Below are 12,285 nucleotides of genomic sequence, written 5' to 3'. Positions count from 1 at the left end.
TCGCCGGAAGTCGAGCAGCAGCAGCAGCAAAAAAACACTCGGATCCGGGAGCAAAACTGGGGGCAAGCCTAAGACTGAGCGCCCCGGTCATGGAGCTGAGCAGAAGATAAGAGTCAGCAGTGACCAAAACCCGGCTGAAGACAGCTCCTGGGATACAGGGAGTGACCTCCATGCAAGAACCGGAAGCGCTTGCCAAAAAGGACAAGATCATGAAAACAGCCCCGAAGACAGCAACTAAAATTGACACGAAGTTGGTTTCGACCAAGGCTCCGAAGACATTGTTACACCCAGAAGTTCAACTACCACTCCCGTCGGAAGCCAGTGAAACGAACTTTGAAGAAACCACAGAAACAAGATCTGGTGAAATAATGAGGTCATCATGGGAGCCTCAAATGTAAGAGATAGAAAACGTAAAAAAGTGAGACAAAATTCGCGACGGAAACAGTTGTTGAGACTGTTAACCGCAGAGACCGATATTTGGATCAGTCCTGGTGTATGCATGGCAGATTAAGAAAATGCCCAGGAAGTCTTTCAGTACGTTCCCGGCACATCACGAGAGATTGACTACTCTGCCAGTGATGTGAACAGCGAGGCAAACACTCCTTGCCTACCAGCATGGGTTCCAACTTTGGATGCGGTACGAGAATCAGACTGGAGCAATAAAGCCTTTTGGTCACTTTGTCAACGTCTTCCACGGTCCTGTATTCTTCACATCGTAAGCTTATAGAATGTACCTTCAATCATTACTCGATTCAGTAGAATCAGTACACATTTCAAATATATTTAACCCTCTTCCCCTAATTTTTTATGTATATTGTCTGCTGAGTTTCTGAACTACTGCTCACCACAGTGGTCTGATCATCGTAACCAATTATCCGCACACTCTATCTCAAAGCTGAGAAGGATTAGTAACGAACTACTTAGTTACATTACACTGGATTACGCATAACGCTAATGTGAACCACTAGCAGTGGTGTCCATTGCCGCCACTGAAACTTCCCTCAGGCCCTAAAGTATCTTCTCAAAGGTCTTTATCCCTGCAGGAGCTCGAGAACTCCGTAAATTGCGGGAAAAAACACAATTTGGGCCTTAAAAATTTCATGAAACTCTATAAAAATTTCCTCTTAGCCCAATTTTACTCCTCAAATTATCTGATAAAGGGGAAATTCTCTGAATGGAACATTACTGAACACTGGCATCGGATAAGACTGCATAGCCTAACGACAGAAGTCTTTAGCACTATGAAATCGCTTAAACGGCCTAACGTGCATTTCTTTGTATTTATTTTTGTGACCAAACTCCCGTTAAGGTCCGAATTCTGCGCGTTTGTCTCAGGAGTATTTCTTGATCAGCCCTCTTAGACCAAAGGAAATTTTGCAGATTCTCTCGGAAGGTGGCGCTGCCGTCCCGTGGATCTGCCTTTGAGATTTCAGGAGTTTTCGCGCTGGCCCGCTACACGCACCTGAGGCTGCCTCCTTGCGCTCGTATTGCGAAACGATGGACGACAGTTCTTTTATTGCCTACTTCCTCCAGCAGCACGAGCCGATTTTATGTCCGCGAAAAGGTGCCTACGTCCCCCTTTAATAGCGGTAGCTGTTAACAGTAACGTGTCTGGCGATGTCGTCGTTCTCGGTGCGTGGCAGAGGGTAGGCAAAGAAATCTCAAAGAAGACAGCCATCATTATCATCACCAACTGCAGCAGCAGCGGCCTAACTACGTCCACTTTAAGACAGAGGCCTCTCTCATATCGCTCCAAACCAACCCTGTCTTGTGCCAGCGGCGGCCACTTGATGCTCACAAAATTTCTGTTCTCATCCATCTACCTGAGTCTTTGATGACCCCAGCTACCCCCTCTCAGAATCCAGCCTGTTACCCATAAGTGACAATTAGTTATCTTGCCTTCCAATTACATGTCCTGCCCGTGCCCAATTATTCTTCTTGAGTTCGACGAGGATGTCATTAAATCGCCTTTGTTCCCAGACCAACTCTCTTCCCTCTTCTTGTTTCTTAACGTTACACCCATCAGTTTGTTTTGCGTAGCTCTGTGTGCTGCGCCCAATTAAATTTTAACCCTTTTCGTTAGCCCCTATGTCTCTTCCCTATATGAGAGCACTGGCAAGATATAGTTCTTATGTACTCTCAACTTGAGGGTAATTGGTAAACTGCTATTAATCCCCTATGAGATCCTGCAAAATGAACTCCACCGCATTCTTATTCTCCTAGTAATTTCACTCTCGTTTTCCGGATCTCTAGCCACTGCCTGCCCTAAGTAGATGTATTCCGTCACCGCTTCCAATGCTTCGCGGACTGTTGTAAAATATTGTTCCCTTCCGAGACTTTTGAACATTATATTAACACGGTAACGTTATAGGCCCCGTTCTCCATGAAATCCGGCGTCGGCTTTGTGGGAGAAAAATCACGAGCATGGCTCTGAGAGGTGGTTCCCAGAGAAAAAAACTCGCAGGCAGGCGGGCCACATAGGTCACGTGACCTTCCTTCGTCATCACAAGCTGCCCACTGGATAGTGAGGAAACTGCCCACTGTCGCAGGTGGCAAATGGCAGTTAAAGTAATTATTGGTCGCTCGGGAAGAGCAGCATGGGCCGCACAAGGCTCGCCGCTCGGAGCACCTTCCATCGCAGGGCAGTGGCGCATCGCTTAACCGCTGCACCAATGCGCCAGAAGATGTATGAGGACTCCCAGGGAGCTATGTATCAATATAAAGTAGAGAATGACCTTCTGCATATAAGAGAATTAACCGTCAACGCTATCGCGTCATACCCTTGAGGTGGAGCTTAGGTCTTCCTTCCAATGTGTTGTTCATACTAATTTTTACACCCGCTATTATGTTTTTGCAGCGAGAGCTACACTGGGCTACCAGTCGAGCATATCGCAGTGCATAGGAGAGGCCAGGGCCCGGATTACGGAACTCGCTCCGACCGCTCTACAATTGAGAGCGCTCTAAAATGCCCGCTCCTATTGGTCGCCAGCGCCATTTTGAAAAGTTGCGTCACGGGAAGCTGCAATGGCGTCACGGACAAGAAAAAACGCATGACGTTGAACACCTAATTATGCCCGCGGTTTTAGACTGTTTTTTGCGACCGCGAAGAGTCGGTCTACAGAGTTTTAGAGGGAAAATGGCGGCGGCGGCGTCTGCTGTTTATTGGTGGCGGAGGCAGCAACGTCGGCGCCAGCAACGACGAAGGACGGTGTACGAGGACGCGTATGACTTGCCGGACGAGCTGTTCCGTCGGTTATTTCGACTCGATAAGGAGAACGTGGAGTGGTTGTGCGGCGAACTTGCAGACGAACTGCGAGGCGTACGGACGAGCGTTTTGTCGGTGCGGCGGCAGGTGCTGTGCGCTCTCCGTTTTTTTTGCCTCCGGGGGCTTTCAAGTGTGCGTCGGCAACGAGCAGACCGTCGGCCTCGCACAACCGACGGTGAGCAAGTGCGTTCGGCGTGTGGCTGAGGCCATCTGCAAAGTCGGCGCACAGATGGGACGGGTGCGTTTCCCGGCGCACCCCGAAGAAAAGGCGGCAGCGAAGGCGACCTTCCTTCCCCGCTGCACCATCCCCGGCGTCGTCGGCTGCGTCGACGGCACGCTGATTGCCATAAAAGCGCCGCGGGGAGACCCAGCAAACCGGGCAGCATTCTGGAGCCGCAAAGGATACTATGCGATGAACACCATGATCGTGAGTAGACTGGCTTTCTGACCGCATGGGTTCGAAAGCCGCGACCTCGACAGTGGAAGTTCACGTCCAAGATTGTCTGCCTGTGTTTCTCGCAGATCTGCGACGCAGACATGAAGATCCTTGCGGTCGACCCTCGCTGCCCGGGGTCTTGTCACGATGCCTTTTCTTGGCGCTACTCACGGCTGCGTCGGAAGGTGGAGCACGGGCTGCTGGAGGATGGAGAGTTTCTTCTGGGTAAGCAGCACTTCGACAGCACGTATTAAGCTACAGCAGTGGCTCATACCTAAAAGAGGCGGGTTATAACATGGATGACATGCAACAATATGATGTATCGTATTTATTTTTGTGTATTTACTGTTACTGCTGGTGCAGAGGCACAAGAAACATTGTTATAAAGTGAATCGTATTTCAAGCGTAAAACATCAAGGCAGAAGAGGTGTGCACATCGTTATTGTCGTGTAAGATATCACAGTACATCATTAACCTAGAAGGCTGTGCTTACAGAGGTACCCCTTAGTCATGAATATTCTGCATGCCTATGAATTCTGGTTCAGCATACTGGCTTTGAGCTGCTTGATATGAATCATTTATTACATAGGCAACAACACACTTCACTGCAAATTTTGGTCGTGCAGGAGACAGTGGATATCCACTGGAGCCGTGGCTGCTCACACCAGTGTCAGGGCATCCTGGTGCAAACACTGCAGAAGGGCAGTACAACGCAGCACACGCCTCAATGCGATGTGTTGTGGAAAGCTGCATTGGTGTTCTCAAAAGCCGCTTCCGGTGCCTTCAAAGGTACCGGACACTCCACTACGAGCCGGAGCGGGCGGTGGTCATCATTGCAGCGTGTGCTGCGTTGCACAACATCTGTCTTGAAGAAGCCCTGGCTGCAGACGAAGACGACACTACTGATGACCCTGACAACAATGGACCACCTCTGCTTGCCGGGTACTTGGCGGGGACAGGATCCCGCATGACCTACCTGCGTGGTAGAGCCATGCGAGACCGTATAATTGGCCTCTTTGGCACAACCCGTCCGCAGAGGCAAGCACACCTGCAGATGGTGCGGCGACAGCAGCAGCGGCAGCAGCAGCGGCAACAGCAGCACCACCGGCAGTAAGCCCTAGCCCATCTGGCAGCTGTGGCTGCAATGACTCGCCGTGCTGGCGTGGCGAGTTGTCGTAGCCACTCTTGCTACGGGCAGTGCCATTGCCCTCTGTTAGTGCGTGAGCCCCTGTGTGATATGATGCCCTTGGCCACTGGTAGCCACATTCCAGCATTTGTAAATTACCTTTTCTTACGTGCGCTTGAAAGCCTCCAGTGTCAAGATATGAAGTGCACACACCAACTGCTGCTCCACCGGCAGTGGTCACCAGTACGCCTTTCAGTGCATCAGCAAGCTTGCCGCACAGCTACTGCACTTTCTCCTTCTCAAGTCGAAATACACGCCGAAACAGCTCGTCCAACAAGTGAAATGCATCCTTGTACACCGTCTTTCGCCGTTGCTTACGTCGACCTGCCCACTTAGGCAAACAGTTGCTGTAACTATGTGTTTGATGAATGTGCACGAGGGAAAAGTGTGGTGTGGAGACTGCTAGGAACCAGTAAAGCGTTTGTTTTTGCACCACGTTTATTCATTGGTCACAATAATTTTTTTCGCCACAGCTGTTCATACTAGTTTGCCAACTGTAACACACAGCAGGGAACAAAAGCATGCAGCATCAACAGTGATTTGCATATGCCTTGTCGAGTGCTGCGCAGAGATTGCACAATAACAGTTGTATCTTACACTCTGGCCAAACGGGCGAGTTGGCTGTACATTTTTAAGGCGAACAGTGCGAAAGACATAGCCGGAAAGCACAGGAAACACAGGATGAGCACTCGTCCTATGTTTTCTTTGCTTTCCGTCTAAGTCTTACACGCTGTTTGCCCCTTAAAAAAAAGCTTCATCTTGACTGCCAGCTTGAATGCTAGTAATCACAGGTTTGGCATGTTGTGCAGACTTGTAGGCCCGATGTAGCCCTGGTTTGCACTTTGCTGAAACACATTACATAACTGGCGGAATGCACAGCAAGTGCTACACAAGACATTGCTCTTCGTAGATTTTACTGGGCTAAAAAATCATGTTACGTGTAAAAGACACACGAGTATCACAGACGATGAAGCCAACATGGCTGGGTTTGAAGTTGTAAAGGGACCCACAAACGAGAGACATTAACATTGTTGCATCATACCTTTAAAGGCGGAGCTCAAGCATCCGCCAAATTTTTTTTTGCCTGCATTCAACACTAGTTCAGAAGCGACTTTGGACGAATGCTGGCAAGCCTCATTTTTCCTCGGGTCTACTGAGGATAGAACATGTTACAATGCACACAATGGACACTTTACGGAAAAGCAGGAAAAGTAATGCGAAAAAAAACGACTCAGGAACATGCAAACAACCTTAACAGACACAAAATCGAAGTGTTCAAAATTTATCCAGAATCCCCATATTATGATGCCCTTCATAACTACAGTCACTTCAGAACAACTTTGCCCCACATATTGCACTTGCCCACATATTGCAGTGAAAGAAAACAAGCACTAGAAATTGCACCTTGTGCACCCGCCACAGCTGCAGGTAAACATTTGAAAGGAATGGAAAATAAAAGAGTATAGGAGGCTTTCACACCTGGCAGAGCTTAAATTACATAACTGGAAGAAAATAAACAGTGTGAAGCATCCAGGCCTGCAGAGCTTACAAGAAATAAAAAAATGATGCTATGGCACATGGCAGAGATGATCTTGAATAAATACAAAAACAGAAACCTGACAGAGAAGCAGACAATGTAAATAAACAAACACATAAAACAAATTTTAACAAGCAAACTAAAAATAGTTCAATGAGTCTGCACCTGGCAGAGAAGTAAATAATGTTCTTGAATAAATATAAACATATGAAGAGGTTCTTTCATAAAAATAAAAACAAGCAAATAATGACATAAATATGAACAATTCAATGTGGTGCAGGTGGCTCAAGCTGCTTTTGTAAGATTAGCGTCAGTAGGTTCACATTCTGGATGAGCAGCTCTTGCTGACCATTTGACGCCTGCACAGCATCTGTCACCTCCCATATGGCCTGCATGTAAAAATACTTCCAATTACAAATTATTACTGACAACCAATTTTGAGATCTCGCTTAAGCTTTATGTAAAATTTCAGGTGCTGAGACATTTTGGACAAAGTATGGCTGTAGAAGACTCGTGTCAGTTTCATAAACTCAGCTGTCCCAACCACCTCCCACAAGAGGCGTCAAAACAGAAGTAGAGGTGCTCAAAAGAGAGCACTGATAATTATGCTTCAGGTGACGGCTTCGACTCTTCAAAGTGCAGTGTGCGCAGCGAGTACACGCCTCCAGCATGCTTTGCTGAAAAGCAGCGTCCTGGCGGTTCCGGGCGTCAGTAAGGGAATCCAAACGATGCGATTCATACAGCATCTGGCGCAGCACCTTATTGGCCCCATCGTCTCGCCGTCGCTTCCCAAGAAGGCTAGGCGTGGCACGCGTTGAGGGCTGCAGTGGGGGCTCTGGTGTGTGCTGCTGTGAGGGCTGCGGCGAGGGCACCGGTGTAGCTGTCGGGAAAGAAAATGTGCTCATCACGTGGTGGAATACGCAAAACATTTGGTACAATGTGTTAGAGGACTTGACATAAATATACAGGACAGCAATCTTGGGCAGCATTGTAGTAGCATATTTCATGTGCACATTTGCTAGACTGCTAGGAGATGTCACAGCCTCATTGCAAGAGAAATAAACATTCTGCACTGCATGGCAAAGCCAGAGAGAGATAGTTTTGTGTGTACTGTAGAATCACTGCAGTATTTTGGCTACTGCTGCAAATGCTGCCAGAGAGTATAGTGCTATTACTTTCAATCAGCTGCCAGAAAGGGTAGTATGGAGCTTGAATAATGGAAAGCCAACTCACGGTCTGTGGGGCTCTGTGTGTCTTGTCGACAACTTGCTGAGGCTCGCCATTCATCTCCTCTGCTGTAACAGGGTAAAAGGTGCGGCTGATTGGTACTGGCAAACCATGAAACTAAAAGAGCACTAGCAAAAGAGAAGCAATCAATAATGCTCAACCACTTGTCTATGCATTCCTGCACCTCCTCCGAGACTAAAATACACCACAGATGGAATAAACAGTGCTAGCAAGGCGCAAGGCAAAGACATCATGTTTTTAAACGGCCGACCCCTTGTTGTTGAGAATCGACGCAAGCTGGATCCACAGCTCGCGCTTTTCAACAGCTGTGTATGAGTTTGTTAGGTCGGCAGAAGCCCGAGCCAAGAGCGGATGGCTCTTCATAGACTCTATTACGATTAGCTCTTGCTCGCTAGGCATTCTTCGTGTTGGCGCCATTTCGAGACTATAATTCCCGCTTAGAGAATTGCAGCAGCGAACACAGCGGGGAAAACAAACAGGGAATAGTTTCTGTTCCGCTTTTCGAAAGCAGGGAATAACAGGGAAAAACCTTTGCTCTGAGTTCGGGCTAATATGTTTTTACAGGAACATATGTGTGTGCTGCGCTGCAGCAACTTATAGCACAGCCAAGAACGACCGGAAACGAGCAAGGTTGATAGCGTGCGCCCAACCGCCTTGCTTGGTTCTTGCTCCTTCCCAACTGAATCATTTGTGCCAGACGTTTATGAAGCCAAAAAAGTTGATTTTATCCAACAAGCCGTGCTTCGTGGACGCCTTGTATTTGCTAAAGTGAAAGAAACAGAACCCAAATCATATGCTTGGCATGTGGCATCTTTAAACCAATAACACAGGCTTACCTCAAGTTGTCTTCGTCGATTTTCGGGCCCGACGTTTCGTGCAGGTTCCTTTCTGGAGGCCCGTGACCTTCACTGGCTTCGATAATTGTTATCCGCTCACTTTGGACAACCAAATAGAACCTTGATTTCAGACGACGCCTAAAAAAGCAGGAACTAGCCGTGGGATCAGCTGTTTTTTAGAAGGCCGCCATGTTCAGTGTTTACATCTGCCAGCGCGCCCTCATGGCAACAAAACTTACCCACGAAAGCAGTTATTTGCAAAAGTGAATGTCCTTCTTGTTTTACTTCATGGCAGTGAGAGTGAAATACACTTTTATGAAAGAATAAAACAATGTTTATTTTATTCACTGCGTATTCTTATAAAAAAGTTAGCATACGGCCCCTTGCCGTGCAAATTGGCCTCTTGTCGTGCAAATAAACTCTTCCGGGGCGGCACCCTACTAGCCATTGGTTGATTCCGCGTTCCGTCACGCGTTGACGTCTAGCCTTGTCGTCATGCTGTCGTCATTTTGACGTAACGCTCTACAACTTTAGAGCGAGTTCCGTAATTCGGGCCCAGTTGTGCGGTCGCCGTTACCATGGCAACCGGAGAGGGGCAAGGTGCGGCGTTCGCTTCGCCCTCGCCGCGGCCGCGTGCCCGTTCCACCAACGAAGCCGAGCGTGACGTCATGCGGATGAGCAGTTGTGCGCATGAGCCGATACCATGGTGACCAGAGGTACCCCACAGCTGCGCCGCGCTCTTCGTCGCCGCCTCGCCGCACGCCGCTCTATCACCCGAAGCGCGCGTCTCATACGTAGCATTGCGTATAAAAGGCGGAGATGTCTTGGGCGTCTGTATCACAACGTTTGACATGCATGCAGAGAAGGAGAGCCCATCCGCTTCTAAACAGCGGTATAGTCAAGGGAAGATTTACCCTTCCGATCCTGAGGTTGTCGCCTGGCAATTGGCTACCCAACAAAAAGAGATTGAGCGGTAGCAGGCGAAGAGAGCAGCGGAGACGCCCGAACAGAGAGAAGAACGCCTTCCCAAACGGAGATGACGGACTGCCAAGCATAATAGACGGCGCATACCAGCCGAGATGGAGCCCATTGGAGGCGTCAGTCAACGGGAACCAACAGAAAAGGATGTGGAGGCCCGTCGTGTGACTGATCACACGATTAGGTTTTCCGAAAAACAAGCTCAGCCAGGGAAACGTACCTCGCGCTATACGTATAGCCTGGCATAGCCGATCTAAGCAACTGCCATTTTTTTCTCTCTAGGGACTCCTCGATCATTCTTTGGAGTTCGGCCTGTTAGTCAGCAAGACAGTGTTATCTGCAAATCGGAAACTGCTAAGGTGTTTCCATAAGCTTTCATCCTCAGCTCTTCCCAATCCCGTTTTCTGGATACCTCCGGCAAACACGCAGTGAATAGTACTGGAAAAATCGTGTCTCCTTGCCTGACACTCTTCCTGATTGCTATTTTATCAGTATCCCTGTGAAGATCAATGCTTGCTGTGCAACCGCTATGGACAATTTCCAGTACCTTTATGTAAGCCTCTTTTACACTCTGGTTACGCATGCTGCATGACTGCTGAGCTTCCGTCTGAGTCAAGTGTCTTCTCGTAATCTATGAAGGCTATCTCAGGTAGCACATGACAGCGGGCCAATATTAGAAAGCAAATGGCTAAGCGTGGCCCTAAGTAGGCCCAGAGTTGCCAATGAGCATCTGATGTGCCGTCATCAAATCATTGCCATCATGGGCCATCTTAGCCAGAGTTCTGCCACTCTTTGCCAGAATTGGCTAAGCCATTTTCGAAACCTGGCTATATTGGCCTTGGCTTGCCACCGCTTATGCAATGTTAAATGTAAATGGCGGATGTTGATGAACATTGTACCATTTATAATACTGGGTAGAAGATTGATTTTTTGTTGAGTACCATCACGGCAGTTTATCATTTTTCAACGCTCTAAAACTCGTTCGAGCTCCTGGGCTAGGTTTGTGCGAGTTCAAAAATTTCAAGTTTATTCATCTTTTTCTTACCGAATATTTCGCAGTTTATGTGTGAAGTTGGATAAACAACGAATATTTTCCGACTGCGCAGTCGGAGATAGAGCATAGTTATGGAGAAAAAAACTCAATGAAACCGAAGATGTCAGCAGATCGCGCCGGCCAGAGGGAGCTCTAGTACAGGAGAAACTAGAGGAGTATATGTCAACGCCGTCGAGGCGCGGCGCGCCGACGTCTGCCGCGGGCTCCGTCGCTAATCACTTGAGTTCTAAGGTGCTTCGAAAAATTTCCAAACGCATTCGGAAGCATTCCAAACGCATTCGCTCACTGTATAGCAATGATGCTGCTGCCATCGACTTTTGTTCCGTCCGTTCGCTGCAACTAACCACTAAAATTTCCTTTAATGTCTCATAAATTTAGTAATTAACAAATGCGCGTTGGAATGACCCAGTTTTAATGATTCGTGTAACTATGTATATGGCTTAGCGAAGCCGCTAAGAAAAAAAAAACACTTTTTTAGAAGTGCACAGACAGAGCTCACGCTGTCGCCTTTGTACAATTTCTGGGATAATAACCCGCCTATTTTAAAAAAATTTATGTATTTGAAAGCGTTTTTGCACGCTCTGCTTTCGCGAGTATCTGAAAGCCAGCAAAAGAGGGCTTTCTTGTAAAAAAAATCAAATGACTTTCATTTCATAAATTTTTCAATTAAAAAAGCGCTTTTTTTTGCTTGACACTAGAGAATTCACTGCCACACTGAGCAGTGGGTGTCTGCTTAATGGAGATCTTAAACCAAACGTCGTAATAACTTAGTGCAAGTGCATTCCCTAAGCCGACTTTGCGCGCAATTATGGTAACGTCCAGAAACGAAGCAGTGGCCTCGTAATTTACAATTATAAGTTGCGCACGCGCGAAATATTAGGCCGCCGCTTCATAACCGCCCGCGATCACGCGTTAAGAGATTCCTACACTTCCGTACTTCGTTCCCTGTGATCGCGCCTTGCACTGTGTTTTTGGTTTCGCTTTTTCCTTCCTTTTCTGCAGATCGTAATGTTCCAAATATTGTTTTTTGTGCATTCTATTGTTCTGTTGCGTAACATGCATTGAGGGCTATGGCTCTCTGACGTCGTTACTTATTGCTCAAATATTGATTTTTTTTTTCTTTAGAACCTTACCTTTATCGTTGAAAAGCGTCGGAAATAGTTTCGAGCCACAGTTCAACACGGTTGTTTGTTTTAGCTGTTTGCGTGAAATTTCCACACCAACAAAAGGTTGGAGGATTCTTCGACGACCAGCGATTAAATCTACTGACAAATGGTGTTAGACGCATGTTAACCTAGCTTGTTTGCCACATGTCCCGTATGCGAATTTGCTTGCATAACATTTTATTTATTGTTTTATGATGCTTCTCCTGGGGCTTTGCGAGAATACTTTGACGCTTCCGTGTTTTCCACACCCTTGCCTTCAAAACTGCCTATGACTCATTCTCCGAGAATTCCAAAGCTCTTTCACATGTTCCGGCCCCCATCCCCTTTCTCTTATGAAGTCTCGTATCTTCCCAAACTCATCTCCCGGACATGCCCGTTTCAAGGCAGCGTGCTAACCCCTACTCCGCGAAGCGCTTTTGAAGCGAAAAGCTTCACTACGCTAGTGAACGCCTCGCTTCGCGCGAACCGGCGTATGTCGGAGCACGAGAGACGTTACGCACGGCGCAGGTGGCCGCCGCCGACTCCGTCGCCTGACCTTTCGCCGCTGCCGCGTTTCTCTCTGTCTCTCTCGCTCCCTAG

General features: G+C 47.8%; 1 long non-coding RNA gene across 1 annotated transcript; it reads right to left on the bottom strand.

Moving 5' to 3' along the window:
* Positions 1 to 5,307: 5,307 nt before the first annotated feature.
* Positions 5,308 to 9,058, bottom strand: LOC144112859 (uncharacterized). The gene is made up of 3 exons (XR_013310507.1): positions 8,509 to 9,058; positions 7,658 to 7,719; positions 5,308 to 7,304 (listed from the first exon to the last, which is right to left on the bottom strand). It is a non-coding gene; the product is annotated as an uncharacterized LOC144112859 (long non-coding RNA).
* Positions 9,059 to 12,285: the final 3,227 nt, after the last annotated feature.

This window comes from Amblyomma americanum, chromosome 1, assembly GCF_052857255.1.
Source record: "Amblyomma americanum isolate KBUSLIRL-KWMA chromosome 1, ASM5285725v1, whole genome shotgun sequence".
Lineage (NCBI taxonomy): Eukaryota > Metazoa > Arthropoda > Arachnida > Ixodida > Ixodidae > Amblyomma > Amblyomma americanum.
The sequence above is the reverse complement of the archived record's forward strand: the minus strand, read 5'-3'. Positions and strand labels throughout refer to the sequence as shown.